Genomic DNA, 5,895 nt, shown 5'->3' with positions numbered 1-5,895 from the left:
GTGGTGGTGGTAGAGCCTGTGGTGGTGGTCTAGGCCGTGGTGGCGGTAGATGCCGTGGTGGTGGTCTAGGCCATGGTGGTGGTAGAGGCCGTGGTGGTGATCTTGGCCTTGGCGGCGGCCGTGGTGGAGGAATGTTCAGTTGGCTCAATGGACCATTACCGTATGTGACTTACTATGATCTTGTTCTTTTGGCTCAATGCTTGTGTTGCCATTTTGCATTGTGTGACTAACTATTATATTGCCATTTCCATAGGTATGGAAACAATGAAGGGGGTGGAGGACACGGAGGGGGAAGGTGAGCTCCCTTGGTGGTCGGAGGAGGGAGAAGAAGAAGAAGAAGAGAGGAAGAAGAAGGGACAAGGACCGTGACCTTCTTATGAACCAAAATGTGTGCTACTATGTGCTATGAGACGTAAATGACTATGTCTTTTGGCTCAATGTTTGTGTATGACTATGTGATTGGACTACTCTATTGCTATGTGTGTATGAGTATGTGATTTGGACTACTATATGTGCTATGTCTTCTTTCTGTGTTTTGGACTACTACATGTGATTTGGATATGATCATGTGCCATCTATGTGAATCACAAAACATAAAAAGCACTTTGTATTTGAAAACAGCAGATAGTGCAGCGCCTAAGGGTACGGCGCCACACTACTCAGTGCAGCGCCTCTTCCTTAGGCGCTGCATACTGACTTAGCAAATTTTTGGGTGCAAAAGCTACTGGAACGCTTTTGTTGCTCTCTGGACTGGCATGTCCAGGTGTGCAGCGCCCAAGGGAGAGGCGCCACACACCACAGTGCAGCGCCTCTCCCTTAGGCGCTGCACGTCTGGACATGCCAGTCCAGAGAGCAACAGAAGCGTCCCAGTAGCTTTTTGACCCAAAAAATTGCTAAGTCAGTGTGCAGCGCCTAAGGGAGAGGCGCTGCACTGTAATGTGCAGCGCCCCACTGCTGGGTGCTGCACAGTACAGTCCAGCGCCTCTCCCCTGGGCGCTGCAGACTGACTTAGCAAATATTTGGCCCGAAAACCTACTGGAACGCTTCTGTTGCTCTCTGGACAGGGATGTCAAGCCGTGCAGCGCCTAAGGGCAAGGCGTTGCACTGTGGTGTGGGGCGCCTTACCCTTGGGCGCTGCACATCTGGACATGTATTAGGCTGCACTCACCCCCCTCCCACCCATCCCCACCCCACACACCCCCACCCCCACACAAACCCGAAGCTCAGTGCCTCCCCTCTGCCCTCCTCTCTCCCCCTCTCAAATCCTCCTCAGATCCGGAGTATTTGACCGTGGATTTCGAAGCCAACCCCTCCCTTAAGGTAATCTCCTCCGATCCCCTCGTTTTCATCCATAGGAATTGTCACATTTGCTCAAATCTTGCTACTTTGAGGAAACCCTAGTTTTGGCTTGGATTTGCAAATTTGTGTTGAATGATGTTATGCTTCTTTGCTAATTTGGTATGGTTAGGCTTTCATAGTATGCTAGGGTTAGGGTTTTGTGTGTTTGATGTTGGTGTTAGGGTTATGCTATGGTTAGGATTGTGGTTATTTAGGGTTAACCAAGAATTCTCGGTTTTCTAGGCATGGCTTAATCCGGTTCCATGACGAGGCCACCGTGTGCTAACCAAGAAGACATGCCGAACAAGTGGGAGGACGCATCTTTGGACAAGGTGAAGGAGAAAGATGTCGACATCCCGCCATGTTGGTGTGGAGATGTTTGCAAGGTGAAGGTGTCCACCGACCGAAATAAATCATGGACGGAAGGGCGGAGATATTTTGTATGCCCGAACTATGCTTATGATCGTGCACTTCCAACTAACGCCTATGACCAACCACCGGTAAGCTCGAGAAGTAAAATGTTACTATCAAATGTGTGTCAACACTAACAAAAATTTTGTATGCAGTCACCGCCTCCTCTATGCAAGTACTTCACGTGGATAGATCTTGAAGTGCCAGAAGATGTCAAAAAGGACCAATACCAAGATTGTCTTAGGCGGCAACGGCGGTTCGAAGAATCGTTTCGAAGAGGCTTGGAGGAAGAGCGTCGTCAGAAGGAGAGGATGGAGCGGAAGAAACGAGAGGAGGAGAGGGCACGCCAAGCGAAACTTGCTCGTGAGGAGGAGAGGGCAAGAAAGCTTGCAAAGGCTCGCGAGGCGCAAGAGGAGGACTTGGCCCATGACAAGAAGGGGAAATGGCCTCGCTCTACTCAGTAGGGACTTCGCTTCGCTGCACTCGTCGGCATAAAATTTGTAATGAATGTGTCGTGAACCATGTCGTACTAACGTTTGAATTGTCTTAAGTTATGAACTCATCGACATAAAATTTGTGTTTGTTCAAATTGCTGTGATGCTGCAGTCATTGTAAGTATTATGTTGTTCCGGTGAAATGAATGTGCTGTAAACTCTGTTTCAGTAAACAGCCGTGCAGCGCCCATAACACAGTGCAGCGCCTGTCTGTTGGGCGCTGCATGGTATAGTGCAGCGCCTGTCTGTTGGGCGCTGCACTATGACTTGGTAATTTTCGTGGATGGTCAGTGCTGAAAGCCTTCTGTGGCCCTCTGGATAGCCATGGCCAGGTCGGCAACGCCTATGAGACGGGCGCTGCACTGTACTGTGCAGCGCCTAGGCGTTGGGCGTCACACAGTACAGTGCAGCGCCTGTCTGTTGAAAGCTGCAGTGTTGTTAACTGCCAAACTGCAGAAATGGATGCCATTTTGGCCTCATGCAGCACTGACATAACTTGCTACAACATAAATAAAATTACTGTAGACTGCACACACTGAACAAAGACAACTAATAACTTGAACATCACATCATTTAGGACAATTCAACATTACTACTAGTTCGCAAACACAAATACCACACTAGTAAGAATTCACCAACATATAACATAACCTCACAAGTTCATCGGCCTAATGAAACGGCTACAAGAGCACTAACAAACACAAGCACTAATGCCTTCCGCGCGTGTTCCTGGTGCCACGCTTGCAGGCAATCTTCTTCTTCCTGGGTGGACGAGGCTCCTCTTCCTGCACTTCCTCCTCCGCCTCTGCCTCCGCCTCCGCCTCATCATCCAAGCTAGCCATCCGCGAGGTCCCTACGACCACCTTTGGGTTGCCTCTGTTGTCAAAGTCGTTGGGCGTGTACCGGCGTCTGGGCTGCCTAGGCTTGAACACATATGGGGACCGAAGTTGAGCGTCCGCCAAAGTCATGTCATCATCAAGCTCATGGCCCTATCACACAATCAAACAATATGGTGAAGACCGGCGTCGTAATCAAGTGAGAATCACATCTAAAGGATTAGTCATACCTCTTGGGTGACCACGCCGTCATCATCCAGATAAGCATATGATGAACTCACATCGTCCCCCTGATGGCGAGATGAGGGGTCTGATGGTGTACCAGACCTAGAGGCAGATGGTTCATCAAATTCGGGATCACGGCAACCAAGAAGATTCGATAACCGCCTTAACTTCTTGGCCTGACGCTGTAACATGAACACGTGTGGAAGATATCAAACTCCGCAACATAGACTGGCTCTCATAGTGAATGCGATATGTACCTTGAGGAATGCTCGTAGTGAACCATCATCATTGCCTTTTCCAACCGGTGTGTTCTCGAGAATAGACTGGCTCTCATCAGCTGCTTTCTTGATCTCGGTGCGCTGCGGATGAGAAAGAATGAACACGTTAGCCATTCAAACATGGGTAGTACGGCCAACGGGAAAGTAAAGAAGGAACACTTTACCACATAGTTAATCACCGGAACAGCAGGGACTCCTTGCCCTACCCTGACATCTCTGTTGTACTTCCCCTTTGATAGATCCTCAAAGTTTACGGGTTCTTCAAGAATATCCTCATTATATGCTGGCGGGCATATCTCAACTCGAGTATTTTCAAGAAGCCATCGTATGTAGTTATCAAAAGCAATTGGGTTATGCTCACGAAGCTGGGCGCGTGCACTGCTACGAGCTTGCTCCACGCAAAGCTGGAAGCGGGTAACATACGAAGCATGATGCTTGTCCCAGTCCTTTATCTTCCGCTGCCTTCTCCTATCCAACCTGCATGGTACAATACCAAACATTAGCAAAATCAAGAAGGACTGACGATGCTTAGTCAATACGCTCTCTTACCTATGAAGTGCTTTGTCCGTATCCACCCATTCCGGCGGGTGAGGCTGGAACAGACCAAACTGACGAAACACGCGATGTGACAAATGAAACTCAACAGCCCAGTTGCATATCAGTGGGCACTGCATAAGCCAGAGATCCCTATCCCGCAAGCACATCGGGTTGATGCTAAACTCCGGGGTGTACCCAAGTCTGTCATCGGCGCCGTATGGCTGCCATTCCACCTATGAAATAGGGCAACAATGCAAAATTGGTGACTTTTTTTCTGGCAAACATGAGAAATGACTGAAGTAATGACCTCGTTACCTGCTCAGGCGTAATCGTGTCCAACTCGGCAACGTACTTCTGGTACATGAGATTGACATCGTTCGTCATCTCGGAAACCACATCCCACTTGTAAGCCCAAGTGGGGCGCCGTAATTCGTCATGTTCATCTTCATACCAAGGATTAAACCTGACGCTCTTCGGGCGTCCAACAGGCAGACGCTCCCAGCTCCATACAGAAAGTAGAAGCATATTACCACCAATGCCTGCACTATCTGTGATCCTGCAACACGCATCGTCCAGCTACATATGAAAGAAAACAATGTTAACTTGACATCAAGCTTGCATTGCTAATGAAGAAATGAGTTGATCACAAAACAGACCAACTACCTGTCGATACAAGTAGGCAAGAGTCGCTGAACCCCAGCTCCATTTGCTATCGAAGACGGTCAACGCCTTCAGCCACATCCATGGAGCGTTCTTGCCAGTGGAGTCAGGAAACAAAGTCCTCGACACAACATACCACATGTAGACACGAGCATGTGTCTGGATCACATCATCAGTGGCATCCGGAGGGCACGTCGCAAAGTGAGTTTGAATCCACGTGAAAGCAGCTCCGGCTGCTTTCCTTTCCCTCTTCTTCTTCTCTTCTCCCTCCTCTACATCAGCCTCAGCCTTAGTAGGAGCCATACCGATAAGAGCAATCATCTGCTCACGCCACCCATCAGAATCGGTGCTCATACAGAGAGGCATCCCGTCAATAGCAAGACCGGTGATCAACGAGACATCCTCGAGCGTCACGGTCATCTCCCCAGTCCGAAGATGGAAACTATGCGTCTCCGACCTCCACCGATCAGCAAGAGCGGACACCAATGGAGCGTTCAGATTCGGCGTGGACCGGCTGACCAACTGAATCCACGGGAGTAGTCCTGCCTGCTTGATGTACGGTGTGTACCGCTCATCGTAAGGCATGGCAGGACCAGAGACCCCGTGATACCGAATCTTCAAAGGTTCAAGCTTCTGCAAAAAACAAGTAATGACAAATCTTAGGGCATGTAAATTTCAACTTAAGGCAAATTTGCAAAATATTTAGATTACTCGTTATTACCATCTCCTTCTCGCGCATCATGTAGGCCCGGTGTTTCGTGTCGTAGACATCGTCGAGAAGCCAAACCATCATTACAAATTACAAACAATAAACATATATGAGTTCATCTCAAATATCGATAAACACTCAACATTTCATATGTGTTCATCTAAACATCTCATATGTATTCATCTACAAGAATCTCAATATCTCCTTCTCACACAATGAATAAATGATTGTAAATTATCATATATATCTAGTATGTCATATGTGTTCAAGTAAATCAACATCTCATATTTCAAATAAACTAAACATTTCATATATATCTAAAAAAACTCAACATCTCACATATAGCTACAAAACTCAACATCTCATAATTATCTACAAAACTAGGCATCTCATATATACCTAAAAAA

Source organism: Triticum aestivum, chromosome 7D, assembly GCF_018294505.1.
Source record: "Triticum aestivum cultivar Chinese Spring chromosome 7D, IWGSC CS RefSeq v2.1, whole genome shotgun sequence".
Taxonomy (NCBI): domain Eukaryota; kingdom Viridiplantae; phylum Streptophyta; class Magnoliopsida; order Poales; family Poaceae; genus Triticum; species Triticum aestivum.
Note: the sequence above shows the minus strand (reverse complement) of the source record.